Raw genomic sequence first — 15471 nt, 5'->3', positions numbered from 1 at the left:
ATTCACAGATGGCTGATGCTGTGAAGTTCAATGATAAATTTTCGTGTTATCTTAGTAATGTGCTTAGTAAGTCGTGAATGTTTACAGTTAAAAGCTTAAATAGAATTGGAGTAGCGAACAGGCTCATGAGGTACCACGGGCGAGGACACCATGTCAGCTTTACTATGTTACAGATGTACTGTATCTTTATCAAGGGAAAGGGATATAAAGAATACCATTGTCAATTTAATATCTTATTTATTTTCTCCTCTTGTTTTTATGTTTTTATTGCAACAGTAACAATAGATATGCTATCGATTGCTTTATTTCCAATTATTTTCTTTTATTTATTAATGATGACACTATAATGGTAGATAAAGCCTTCGTCTCACTCGTGTACTCACACTCACTTCGGTTTAAAGTAAAAACGGAGCACAGGCTGGCGATAAATTTACGATGGAGACGGTCAACTATATAAAGTGGCCCCTGTGGATAACTTACTAGCAACTGATGACTTATTGAAGAACTCTGCTATATGACTCAGCCAGGGTTCACCGTTTCACTGCCCGGATGTCGTTTCCCTTGATGTTTTTGCAGTTACATATGTATAGTTCATAAGGTTCCGTGAAATTAAGAAAGTGTTGCTTTTCGTTTCAAAATTTGAGAAATGAATGTCAATTTAGGTATTATAGACAATTTCCTATTTATTTTCCAGGTAACTTACACTTCATAGTTAAGGTCTGTTTTATTTCCTAATTACTACCAAGGGCTACTGAAAAATTAAGTTGTAATTTATGTATGTGTAGGTGGGCATCCCAGCATGCTCCTCGTAAGTTTCAGAGCTGCGGGAGCCTCAAACACTCCAATATGCTGTCACCATTTACGATTTTTTCTAGATCTGCTAACTACTTAACTCTGGTTACTGACCATTAAAAGGTTGACTATAAGAGCAGTTACCGACGCTTCACTAACAGTACCGGTGTGTGAGGTGTAGGTCGATCTCTGGATATTTTGTTAAATACATTGTATATGGCGACGGCTGCTTATGATTAGGATCTCAGACGTAAGAACAAAAATTAAAGTCTTAATCTCTAAGTTGGAGACATTGGAATAAATTTCTCATAAGCAAATTTGAGATACAGATGGAATCAAGAAAATACTTATTAATTCATATGGGATAAACGTTCCTTTTTTCAATCATGAATAATATTTATGAATCGCAAATAATTTATATTCCGAGTGATATAATGTGTAGTAAACATGGCAAGTGGAACATGTGGAGTAATAAATTCGTACATTCACTCTAAACATAACACAATACTGTACGGGGCCTTTCGCGTGTTCCAGTTCGTCAGGACCTCCTAGATCACACACAAAGGCTGATGACAGCTGCCGGCATATCAAGGCAATTGTATGTTATTTAGTTGAAGAAAAGGACAGGCGTGGCTACTGAAGTTGTAGGTCAAGATGGGCATAGATCCTGAAGTTGTAGGTCAAGATGGGCATAGATCCTGAAGTTGTAGGTCAAGATGGGCATAGATCCTGAAGTTGTAGGTCAAGATGGGCACAGATCCTGAAGTTGTAGGTCAAGATGGGCACAAATTTTGAAGTTGTAGGTCAAGATGGGCACAGATTCTGAAGTTGTAGACAAGGAAAGATGTAGATGCTGTGGCAATTGTATAGATTCTGTAGTGATTGTGTAGACCAAGACAGGAGTCGGTCCTGTACTTGTAGAAATAGAGAAGTAATCGATCTCAAAGCACTTGTATTATGCACAAAAGGTGTAGGTCCTGAAGCACTTGTGTTAAACAGGACTTGTGTTATTTCCGCAGCCCAAGAGATTACCGATATAGTTGTAGAAATTTAACACCTCATTCATGATGTGATAGGTGCAAGTCCTGTAGGAAAGTCTTTGGTCGTAACATTTCCTAACTTCAACGCCTTGCAGCCATAGTGCAGAAACATTGACCTTTGTCCTTAATCTCAAGTTGTCTCGAATCCCAGCAGCAGCACAGCCCCTTCTAGATGGTCCTCGCCTGTGTCGTCTGTGTAGGTCAGTCCGGGTGCTGGAGGAATGCGTCCTGCCCCTGGTGAAGAGATTGAGCTCGTCACCAGGGGCAGGACCAGTTGAGGGCGCCTCTATCGCTCACCACACTGAAACAGACATATATCGCTATAATATGAAATGAATAGATATACTAACAAAAAAATTAAGTATAGATAAGTAAACGAATAATGAGATGAGAGAGATTTTGTAGACGTCATACACACGATTTTGAAGTTTGTTTTGAATGGTTTGAACGTACTGCTTGAGGGACTTTATTTATCCAAAGTTATGTTTATTTAGGTTCCTCGCCTTATGATAATAAGTTTATTAATATTTTAGGTAATTAATACCTGAACTAATGAAGAAAGAGAGTGACACAGAACCTAATAGTGTTGATGACATACAGGACGAAGAGGACAATGTGAAGACTGTTGTTTCAATTAAGAGGTCGTTTACCATCATAAGATGTTAGGTTTGGTTACCCGTGAAGTTAGTCTTTTATACGTATTATGAGTATTTAAATGATCGTCTATGTAACTGTATATTTTCAGTCTTTTGGTTGCTATGTTCTTTGAATAAACCATTAATTATTATTATTATTATTATTATTATTATTATTATTATTATTATTATTATTATTATTATTATTATTATTATATTAAAAAAAAAAAAATAATAATAATAATAATAATATAATATTAATATTATTATTATTATATATATTATTATTATTATTATTATTATTATTATTATTATTATTAATTATTATTATTATTATTATTATTATTATTATTATTATTATTATTATTATTATTATTATTATTATTATTATTATTATTATTATTATTATTATTATTATTATTATGCTGATAACCACATAGAAAAAAGGAAAAGACGAAGTTCCCAAGAGCTTTCGTCTACTGTAATTCACATCTTCAGGGGTAAGTCCAGACTTCAGAACACAGGAACAAAAGAATGGAGGGAACTGCAGCGGGCCATTTGGCTCATACTTAGCAGCCCCGTGTATACCCAACTCCAATCGCTTATGTATCCGTCCAACCTACATTTCAAGCTACCCAGCGTATTCGAGTTAATGATGATGTTCGGTAACTTGTTCCACTTATCCCCAACTCTATTTCCAAACCAGTTCGATTCCCGGGCAGGCGGAAGTTGTTTGGACACTCTTCCAAGCCCCCTTGGTCCCTGTTCACCTAGCAGTAAAGTAGGTACCTGTTATAAATCGAAAGGTTGCGAATTCGTATTTAGGGAAAGTTGTTGGAGCTTCTAATCTTGGAACTAACACAATCTGAGGAGTGGTGACCCGAGGATCACACACCAAACACAGACAAAAACCCAATACGTGCGCTATGCGCTAACCAAATAAACGCAGTAGTGTAAAGCCACGGCACTATCTCTCCCACTACAATTCACTTCCTAACCTCCTGCTCCTTCCTCTGTCATCTTCCCCGCTCTGACTTTCGCTACCAACAACTTTTTTGAAGCTTCTAACCTTGGAAAAACCCTGACTTCCATTGATACACCCCTATCATATCGCCCCTCACTCTACGTCTCTCGAGGAGTGCAAATTAAGATGTTTTAATCTGTCTCTGTGCTCAAGGCTCCTAATGCCCGGGATCAGTCTTGTAATCCTCCTCTGAATGGTTTCTAGGGATTCTACACCATTCTGTAGTAAGGTGACCAGACCGCGTAATCCAAACGAGGTCTCACAAGAGCAATATATAATTTTAGAATAACCTCGCTCCTCTTGTAATTAACACTCCTTTGTAGGAACCCAAATACTTTGTTAGCCTTGTTTCGAGCAAATACACATTGTTTACTTGGTCGAAGGTTCGTACTGATCCTAACTCTTTCTCACAGCCGGATTTCTCTAAAACATCATTGTTCATCAGATATCTGATTTCTCTGTTTAAATCTCCTAGACTAAATACTTTACATTTGTCCACATTAAATTTCAACTGCCATTTTTCAGACCATTCGAAAATTTGTTCAGGTCTTCCTGTAGTTTTACGGAGTCCTCTTCAGATTTAATTACATGCCCTATTTTAGTGTCGTCAGCAAATTTACTTGTGTTGCTGTCTACGCCTATATCTATGTCGCTTAAGTAAATGATAAATAATATTGGTCCAACTACTGAGCCTTGGGGTACTCCACTAGTGACGTAACTGCAATCGGATTTAGTGCCGTTTATGCTCACTCGCTGTTTCCTGTCCTGTTTCCTGTCGAAACCTTTGTTAAAGTCGAGATATAACACATCACGATCGTGCCCGTCGTCCACTCATTCGAAAACAGCTGAAAAGAATGTTAATAAATTAGTCAGACATGAACGCCCACTTGTGAAGTCATGTTGGGAATCAGTGATCAACTTGTGCATCGCCAGGTGATTTCGAATAGAGTTTGAAATTATTGTTTCCATTAATTTGCCTACAATTGATGTTAAACTGATTGGATGGTTCTTAGAGGGTAGTCCTCTATCTCACTTCTTGGAAATAAGTATTAAATTCGCTATCTTCCAGGATTCTGGTACTACACCCGTTTTTACTGACATGTTAAAAAAATTTAATACTCTGGAAAATATCTCATTGGGACCTGGTGACTTATTAGGCTTTAGCTTGTCTATTTGGTTACTGACATCGTACCTAGTCACTACTATCTCCCTTAATCTATTTTCTTCACTATCTCTGCATATTGTCGGTGTCTCGGGGATTATGTTTAAAATTTCGGAGGTGAATACCTTATAATAATCTTTGAGGTAAGCTTTACCACAATATATTCTCCTACATATAGCCTTCCTTGGTCCAATAATATTCTTCAAATAATTATTTATCCATTTGGGGTAATTGTTATTTGATCTGAGTTTTCTGTATGGTATGTTCTGCCTTTGTGCATTAATTTAATTTTTGTGAAACTCGTCAACCTCAGATCTCGTAATCAGGCCACCCACAATCGTCATATTTTGTGATGTTATCGTTGTCAGGTCTCCAGGTAAAGTGAGGTGGGTACATTGTGTGAGGTCATGTAATTCACCCCCAAAGGTGATACCCCTTCTCTCAGCTGCCTTTTGAATCTATCAAAGTTTGCCCTTCTGAATTCTGGGACTTTAATTGAATTTTCCTTGTGACTGCCATTAAATTCTAATTTGAATCTCACTTATTTGTGATCAATGTTAGCTAGTTCGTTCCCTGCCTCAATATTACTAATGAGGTTTTCTCTGTTTGACAAAACTAAATCGAGTATATTATTCCCCCGGGTGGGTTCGGCTTTATGCTGACTTAGGAAACAGTCCTGAACTGTTTCAAGAAAATCCTCTGATTCTGAGTTACCTGTAAGGTCGATCCAATCTATTTGACTAATGTTAAAGTCGCCTACTATACAGACTTTGCTATGTCTGGATGCCCTGCACATTTCATCCCAAATAAGTCGTTCATTAACTCTATTAAGATTACACCGAGGCCTAATTTTTCCCTATCTTTGGTTAATTCTATCCATTTTTTTCTGTATTCAGATCAATTTTTATTTCCTTATTTATTTCACACTTCAGATTATCCCTGACACACAGTAGATGGCTACTCCGCCTCCTTTCCTAATCTGCCTATCGGTATGGAAAAATTTGTAACTTGCAATTTGGTATTCGACAGGTAACTCACGTGAGTCTAGGTTTATCCATGTTTCGGTGAATGCTATTATATCGATTTTTTTTCGGTACATACCAACGCCCTGATTTCATAAATTTTGTTTCTCATACGTCTACTGTTTGCATGGTAGACATTTAAGTTAGTCGGGATCTGAGTCCTCTCTTTGTCGCGTTTAGGTTTTAACTCCCTGTCTTATTTATTTTTGTTATCATTTCGAGCACTATTTATCTGCAACCTTTCACTTTGTTTACCCGCTCCCACTGTAGTCTCCTTCACCTCCGTGCTCACATATTCCCCTAACAGTTTAAAGACTTCGACATCTTTTGAACTGCTCTCTCTCGAGAAAACCAACCAGGGTTGCCACCCTATCCCTAGCATAAAGGTCCATTCTACCATAAAAATTGTCTCAGTTGTCAATGAATGGGACTGATATTGACTTGCAATATCCGTTAAGACGGCAATTGACACCAACTGCCCTTGACAACCATTCACTGCCAACTCTCCTTCTAGGCAGGACACCACATATGATAGGGATCCCTCCCTTCACCCTAATTTGTTCTATTGCTGTCATGAACTTATCAAGGAGCGCCTCACTCCTACACCGGCCAATATCATTGCCTCTTGCATTGAGGCAGATAATGGATTTGTTCTCATTACCAGATAAGATATTGTCCATCCTGTCAACTATATCCCCCACCCCAGCTCCTGGTAAACACACCCTCATATTATTTTTATTTTTACCCCACAAAGTTCTATCCAGGTACCGTACCTGGGAATCACCAACAATTAAGATTCTTGTACCTTCGTTGTCAGCCCTGTCCGTGACTATATATATATATATATATATATATATATATATATATATATATATATATATATATATATATATATATATATATATATATATATATATATATATTAAAACAAAAATCTCCCATTTAGTATTCCACTGCATAGTTAAAGAATCCAGGCTAAATTACCAGGAATGTCCAGCGATCAATTCACATTTAGAACATACGAGCAGCTGACGCAGAGTGGTTCATGTCAAGGTCTTTATACCTTGGTTCATGCGACACCCGAGCGGCTGACGCTGAGTGATTCATGGGTCAGCTGGTGGCCTGAATAATTTAAGGGGCGCCTCCAGCAGACCCCACACCGGGGTCAATACTTTTCGTAATCCGAGAATACGATATGAATTAGTAAGCTTTTGTGGCTGACGCTAACTGTGTAAAAAAATTAAATCTAGAATGTTAACTAGTTCTTTCTTAATTCTCAAACGGATAAAACTAAAACTGTTTCACAGATGTTCTCAGATGTTACATACCGTAATTCAATTAATTTTAAAATACTGTACTGTAGGGTTCCATCTATAATCGTTGAGGTAAAGTTAGACGTTCAGGAGTGGTTTCCTAAGGGGGCGTCTTGGTCCACTTTCTGCCTACAGTTTGGTGCTCTAATCAAGATTTTCAATGAAATAATAACAGTTACTCGATGTACTGTGCGTAACTCATGACTTTATATTGGTTTAGATAAGTCTTATGAGGTAATATATTTCAGGAAAGTTGATTCTACTATACAATTCAATTAAGTAGTGTGTAAAACCTTTCTTACAGAAAAAAAGATAATATTGGCAGTGTATTAAACAATAGTGTAATATAAATACACGTGCAACACTCACCAACACTGTGTCTCTGCCATGAGTTAGGTACTGTAGCCAACTAGTGACAGTGATACAATGGTTCGATATATACAGTACGCCCCGAAAATGATAAAACTGCCAGGTGTTGCTAGCTGTAAGGACGGCCTTTAACAAGACCTTTAAACGAAATATTGTTTTGCTTCACACATTCTCATTAATATTGTTCTAAATAAGAATAAGTAAATTTACAAAGAAAGTTGATAAATTAATATTGTTAAGTACTCAACGTGATGCAACGTGAAGGAGGTGGGTGGGTTGACAGGTGAGGCTCGACCACTCCCTTCACTACGTTACGCTGGAATTCCGTCGCTAGGAGACCCAGCGTTACTCAAAACAAACTTCTGTATAAAACGCTAATTATTAACATCATGAACAAAATATGCCTAATTAACAAAAAAATATCAATACATTTTAGGTTTTAATTAGTTTTAAATTTATTGACATACAGTTCAATTTGCTCAGATAAGGTCAGAGAGTAATAAATATTGTACATCGTCAATATGCCAGCTCACTAAAATATTTGAATTATTGGTGACATTCTATTTCGGGCTGAGCAGAGGATTATTGAAAAATGACACAGAAACGAGCTAAGCGAGGTAATCAATCAATCAATCAATCAATCAACCAGTCAGTCAGAGTAACGTCCTGGTATCTGATGGTTGGCGACCACAGTCCTTCACTCTGAACGTTTTCTGGCTGTTTTTACCAATCCTCCAAGATTTTATATCTTTCTCGAGACCCAGTTTTAATTTTCATTCATCCAGCTGAGTCTTTGCTTTCCCTTGGCCCTCCTACCCCTAACTTTGCCCAATAATATTTCTTCTATTATCCCTCATTCCTGATTATGTGACCAAAGTATCTCATTTTCCCTTTTCTGCAAATTTCAAGTATTTCTCTTGGGGGTTTTGCGAATCTTAGTACTTCTTCATTTTTTTTCCTGTTAGTGTAACTTATTTTAACAATTCAAAGGCCTCTATGCCATCTAACCTCTTTCTGCTGCCTGTTGAAAGTGTCCTCGCTTCAGTCCTGACCACATGTAGCATTTCAGCAGCCCCTTTTATACATTAAAAGTTATTTTTTGCTTGACTTATTCTTGTTTTGATTTATTTTGATCATCTACCATCACAATTAATGTTACTTCCCAAATACACACCTTTATCCACTTCTTGCCCACCATAATTTTTATTATGGGATTTATTTCCAATTTGGAAACAAACATTACTTATCATTAACTGTAATAAGAGCAGTAACATCTGCATAGGGTATATTGATGTTACTTTACCATAAACTTTTATTCTTTCCTTCTCTCATTACGAATTCTGAATATATATCATTCGATGTTCGAGATAGAACACAGTCTTGTCTTTTTCCCAGTCTAACGTTGAACCAGTTGGTAGGTTCATCGTTTACTAACACTGCAGCCTCCCATTGCCAGTAAGGAGTTTCTAGAATTCTAACATCTCTTTTATTAGTGCCTATTTCCAAGATATTGTTATGTAAACTCTCCCTTCTATTCGGTTCTCGACTAATATAACTGTATACCATGTAACATTTTCAAAGAATGATTAATCTCAGGTATCTGTGAAACAAAACCAACAAATAAGATAACAATAATGGCAAAATAACTAAATAGGAAGTTGCTCAATTCGAGAATTTAGCCATTGACAAACAACACTGTTAAACCTACAATTAAATAAATTACAATATGCTGTACTGTACTTAACCCAACTTGAGCGGGAACACTTATAACATAAGTGAAGAGAGTTCACACAATACAAATAACAATGTACTCATCACTATGGAGGAGAAAGAGATGAGACTCACAGCCGGCAACCATACTGTCCACAATTTGACTGGCTGTTCTCGTGTCGTTAACCCAACACCAAACCTCTAATGAAGGAGTCGAGGCATTAAAACAGTCCAGTATGGCGACTCTTGGCAGTCCTTACCACGTTTTTACTTCATCTCCCCCCTAAAAAAAACATATGAGGGAAACGATAAGGCTTTCATTTAAACCAGAAGCATCCCAGGCGTTTACTCGGGACAAAGCATCTGCTAACTATCTTTCCCTTCGATGTGCTCAATTACTAAACTGCATGGCTGGTGTTAAGGCCTTACTTATGTAGGATTTTTTCACAGGACCCTGTCTTATCCTGTGCAGTCTAAGGGGGTAGCAACAAGGGTTTCAGGTATTAAGCGAGGTGGTGAGATGAGAAAACACAATGTTCTACATCGAAACCGAACTTAGTATCTAATTCTACTAAGTCTGCATTTCCCCCAGGTAACGTGATCTGTTTTTATTGTAAGTAATTCTGGCCATGTGATCGGAAATTGTCCAAAGCTTGCTGAAAAGGAACAGAGTAAACATGCTAACCTTGTCTTCAGTTTGCCAAAGACTCTAGATAGTGTTGCTTCAAGTGACATGTTGGTACCACTTGAACGTTAGGTTTCATTTGAACCATTTTTATTTAATGGGTCTGTGCCAGCTAGTGGTGCCTCTCACTGATAACGACGGAGAAATGAGCAATAATTTGAATAAATATTTTTCAACAGTTTTCACCACCGAAAATTTAAACATGATACCCGAGGCACTGACTCTATTCAGAGATAGTGAAGAAAACAAATTAAGTGAGATAGTAGTGACTAGTAACGATGTTAGTAAGCAAATAGACAAACTAAAGCCTAATAAGTCACCTGGTCCCGATGAGATATTTGCCAGAGTATTAAAGGAATGTAAGGAAGAGCTTAGTATGCCCTTAGCAAAGTTGTTTAAAATGTCATTAAAAACAGGTGTAGTACCAGAATCCTGGAGGATAGCGAATGTAATACCGATTTTCAAGAAGGGGGATAGATCACTATCCTCTAACTACCGCCCAATCAGTCTAACATCAATAGTAGGCAAATTACTGGAAGCAATCATTTCAAACTCTATTCGAAATCACCTGGAGAAGCACAGATAGATCAATGATTCCCAGCATGGCTTCACAAGCGGACGTTCTTGCCTAACTAATCTATTAACATTCTTTTCATCAGTTTTCGAATCGGTGGACGAGGGGCACAATTATGATGTGGTATATCTCGACTTTAGCAAAGCCTTCGACAGAGTCCCCCACGAAAGACTAATTAGAAAGGTAGATGCTCATGGCATCAAAGGTGACATCCTTAAATGGATTAGGGCGTGGTTACAGGACAGGAAACAGCGAGTGAGCATTAACGGCACTAAGTCCCATTGGAGCAACGTCACAAGTGGAGTTCCCCAAGGCTCAGTACTTGGACCATTATTATTTATTATATACATAAACGACATAGATATCGGCATAGACAGCAACATAAGTAAGTTTGCTGATGACACTAAAATAGGACGTGTTATCAAATCTGACGAGGACTCGGCAAAACTACAGGAAGATCTAAAAAAAATTTTCGAATGGTCTGAAAAATGGCAGATGAAATTCAACGTCGACAAATGTAAAGTACTCAGTATAGGAGATGTAAACAGGGAAACCAGATACCAGATGAACAACGATGCCATAGAGAGATCCGACTGCGAGAGAGATTTAGGAGTAATGACAAGTAGGAACCTTAAGCCAAGTAAACAATGTGTTTTTGCTCGTAACAAGGCTAATAAAGTACTTGGGTTCATACAAAGGAGTGTTAGTTACAAGACTAGCGAGGTCATCCTAAAACTGTATCTTGCTCTTGTGAGACCACACCTGGATTACGCAGTTCAGTTCTGGTCACCGTATTACAGAATGGATATAGAATCCTTGGAAAGAATTCAGAGGAGAATGACGAGACTAATCCCGGGCATTAGGAACCTTGAGTATAGAGACAGGTTAAAGCATCTTAATTTGCACTCCCTTGAGAGACGTAGAGCGAGGGGCGACCTGATAGAGGTGTATAAGTGGAAGGCAGGGCTAAACAAAGGGGACATTACAAAGGTACTCAAACTATCCAACCAGGAGCGAACTCGTAACAATGGTTTTAAATTAGACAAATTTAGATTTAGGCGTGATATAGGTAAACACTGGTTTGGAAACAGAGTAGTGGATGAATGGAACAAGTTACCAAATATCATCATTAACTCGAATACGCTGAACTGCTTCAAACATAGGTTGGATGCTCATATGAGCAATAGGGGTTGGGTGTAAACGGGACTGCCCAGTATGGGCCAATAGGCCCGCTGCAGTTTCCTCCATTCTTATGTTCTTATGTTCTTATGTTTCTAGGCGACACTTCACTGGCGAGAGTCTGATCCTTCAAGGATTTTGTGGCAATGTTACTGTTCCTCTTTGTAGAATATACTTGAGAACAAAAATAGTTTCAAAATAAGTAACTGAAGATGTGAAAGATTCTTTGCCTGTGGAAGGAGTAACTTTTTTTTGCTGGGGAACGACATTACTGGCCGTAGAATTGTATGAGACCCGATTGTAACAAAGACTCCTTCTAGTAGAAATAATACTGCAGAGTTATAGAAAGAGTTCCCAGGGATATTTCCTTCGTGTGCTATAACTCGTAGTATGTCTGCCACAGCTCAGTGATACCAGACTGATGATAATGCAGATGTTTTTTGTCTGGGCAATCTTTTTGTTGAGAATTATGGTTTCCAAGTAGTATCAGGTAGTGACTATAATGAAACCAAAAAGAAATTAGAGACCTGTGAGGTTGGACAATTTTCGGTCCTAAGGAATGCATTAATTCAGGCACAAAAGGAGGACTCAAATTTGGGGACTATGTTCTCCAGAGCAGTTGATGAATCAGAAGCTTGTAAAAGTCCTGCTTGTTATTATCTAAAATCCGGGGTACTTATGTGTAAGTTCAGACCGGCTGATGCTCCTGCTAATGAAGAGTAGCACGAGATCTATCGGATCGCGGCACACACCTTACTACCGACACAATATCTTAAGTCTGGCGCATGATTATTTAGGTGGTTATTTGGGGGTGGAGAACACCTACCGTAAAATAATAAGGAATTTCTTCTGGCCAGGTCTGCTTAAGGATGTTGCACGTTATTGCCGAACATGTCGCACTTGTCAAATGGTTGGTAGCTGAATGAGATCATTAAATTGACACCAATGCATTCTATTCCGTTGTAGATGAACCATTTCACAAAGTCATTATATTATTATTGAGTGTGTTGGACCCTTGCCTAGGACCAGAAGTGGAAATCAGTACTTGCTACCCATCATGTATGTAACTACCCATTATCCTGAGGCCTTGGTTAAATTTTTTACTCAATATGTATTTCCTAAAAATGTGCAATCAAATCAAGGGAGTAATTTTACATCAGAATTGTTTCAGCAAGTAATGCAACTGTTAGGGATCAAACAGAATTTGGCTATGGTATACAAGCCGGAAACTCGGGGAGCGCTAGAACATTTTCAGTAAACTCTGACATGAATGTTAACAAAACATTGTACTGAGCAGGATGGTGATTGGGATGAAGGTATTCCTTATGTGTTGTTTGCAATTAGAAGTAATTACCAAGAGTCACAAGGATTTTTCACTTTTCAACTGATTTTTCGTCATGGGGTTGGAGGACCTCTAGAAGTTTTGAAAGAATCTTGGATAAACACTGCAGACCATCGACTAACATTATCTCACTATGTGAATAAATTTAAAGAAGGATTAAGTATAACTTGGGAAGTTGCTAAAGGAAATCTTGATAATTCTCAAACAAAAATGATAAAGTTGTATGATATCAAAGCCGCAACTAGAGAATTTAAGCCTGGTGACAATGTATTAGATTTTCTACCAATGTATCAGAGTCCCCTAAAGGCTAAGTTTTGTGGTCCCTACCGTGTGAAGAAAAAGTCAAGTAAGGTGAACTATGTGATTGAAGCTCCCGGACAGGCCCTCATTTGTTACCTTGACTCTTCCTTCTGTTGGGTTCTCGACTAATATAACTGTTTACTATGTAACGTTTTCAATGACTGGTTAATCTCAGATATCGGTGAAGCAAAACCAACAGGTAAAATGACAATATAATTAAACTATTTAAAATGGACACAAGAAACAATAATGACAAAATAACTAAAGAGGAAATTGCTCAGTTTGAGAATTTATCCATTGACAAAACAACACTATTAAACCTATAATTAAATAATTTACAATATACAGTACTTAACCTAAATGGAGCAGGAACACTTATAACATAAGTGAAAACAGTTCTCACAATACAAATAACAATGTACTCATCACTATGGAGGAGAAAGAGGTGAGACTCACAGCTGTGTTGTTGTGTTGTTGTTGAGATTGTCGGACCGTAGTCCGACACGGGCCTTTGCCTATAGGCTGGAGCTCCTGGAGCAGCCAGACCGGATTGGGATTGGAGGTTGTCCTACCTGCAGATATGGACGAATACTGCAGGTTGCAAGTGTGAGCGGACCCCCGATCAGTGGACGCTTACCACCAACCCCCACTCTTGGACGTGGTCAGTTTCGGAGTGGCGCGCCCCCCGAACTGGGGTCCGCACTTGCTGGGAGAGGATACTTTCTAAGCTATCTGGGTGGTGGGTATCGTGTGATGACCCGGAGAAGGTGGTGAATGTGGTTTGTTTGGGCCTTTCGGGTTAGAGTGGCCGCTGGTGTTGTGTGTGCTTCTTGGGAGTTTTGAGTTCTGTTTCGGAGGCTTTGTGTGACTTCGCAGTCGAGGAGATAGTGTTCAAGTGGGTTGGCTGCTGGCTCCTGACAGTAGGTGCATTCCATGACGTCATTTCTGATCATCTGCCAGGGGCACTTGTACCCTAGTCGTAGTCGATGAAGGCTAACTTGGGTTTGTCTTGGTGTTTTCTTGTCTGCGAAAGGTGGTTCCCCTTTTGTAGCCGCCAGGTACCATTTGGCTGATTGGGAACCAGCGTTGAATGCGTGAAGGAAGCTCTTTTGGATGTGGAGCTTGCTAGTCTTTCTGAGGTGATTCTTGATCTGTTGCACGCTTGCTGGAACTTGAATGTGTACGCTACTAGAACGTGTGGCTGCCTTGGCTGCTTCGTCTGCCACGTCGTTTCCCCCGATCCCTACATGACTGGGAATCCAGTGTAAGACGACTGGGCGGTTTTGTCTTTGGAATTCCTGTAGCTGTGCGAGGATCGAGGTTATGATGTGGACGTTGTCTCTTGGTTGACTGTGTTGCAGGCCTGCATGGCCGATTTCGAGTCCGTGTGAATTATGATGGACTTGTTGTGTTGTGTTGCAGCGTGTTGTAGGGCCTTTGAGATTGCTACCAGCTCTGTTTGTAGGGTGGAGCAGTCATTAGAAAGTCTCCATCGGAGGGTCTGACCTTGGGTGTAGAAGGCCGCTCCGGATGTATGATGTTTTGGATCCACCGAGCCGTCTGTGAAGTATGATGCTGCATCAGCCGGTGTCTCGGTGGCTATGGCTTCCAGAGTTATTTTTTTGAGGTCCTCCTTCTGGAGGTTGGCTTTGCTATCACCTAGGTCGGTAATTTTGAATGTGGCTGGTGGAGGGCTCCATGGTGGAGGAACTACGTAACCATTGTCTCGTGTGTCTTGGTTGTTCTTGACGAGTGCTTCTGCTTGCAGGTGTCGGATGACCTCGCTTGCCTCGTGCGACCAGGTGGCCCTTCGCTCTCTGTGGTCGAGGTGGAGGGAGGCACTGATTCGCGTTTTGGCAGCTGTGGGCTTATCTGATCTACAGATTTTGGCGAGGAGACCGGCTGTCACCTGCTTGACTCGTACTGTCAGGGGTGGTAGCTCAGTTTCCATTTGCAAATTGCAAATTCTGGTCCACATGGGTGCTCCGAGCATGGTCCTGAGAGCATTATTTTGGATAACTTCTAGCTTAGCTATCTGGTCTTCTCTCAGTCCAATGAGTGCTGGAGCACTGTAATCTACCAGTGATCTGATGGCGGCCGTGTAGTAGGCTTTGAGCACATGAAAGTTTGCTCCTGCGATTGTGCTGGTGAGCGACCTCATTATATTGTGTCTACTCTTCGTCCTGTGCCTGAGATACTCGAGTTGCGGCTTGAAAGTGAGTTTCTGGTCAAACCAGATTCCAAGACACTGGTGGGTGATGGTCCAGACTACCGGCGTGTTTTGTATGGAGAGCATCTTGTCTGGTGTGTCTGTGCAGATGGCC

The 15471-nt window shown here is 39.5% G+C and overlaps 1 long non-coding RNA gene across 1 annotated transcript; it reads right to left on the bottom strand.

Annotated features, from left to right (window-relative positions):
* Positions 1-220: 220 nt before the first annotated feature.
* On the bottom strand, positions 221-7432 carry LOC121880317. The gene is made up of 2 exons (XR_006091514.1): positions 7358-7432; positions 221-2133 (listed from the first exon to the last, which is right to left on the bottom strand). It is a non-coding gene; the product is annotated as an uncharacterized LOC121880317 (long non-coding RNA).
* Positions 7433-15471: the final 8039 nt, after the last annotated feature.

Source organism: Homarus americanus, unplaced genomic scaffold (genome assembly GCF_018991925.1).
Source record: "Homarus americanus isolate GMGI-L3 unplaced genomic scaffold, GMGI_Hamer_2.0 scaffold20930, whole genome shotgun sequence".
NCBI classification, from domain to species: domain Eukaryota; kingdom Metazoa; phylum Arthropoda; class Malacostraca; order Decapoda; family Nephropidae; genus Homarus; species Homarus americanus.
This window is presented reverse-complemented; position numbering and strand designations above follow the sequence as displayed.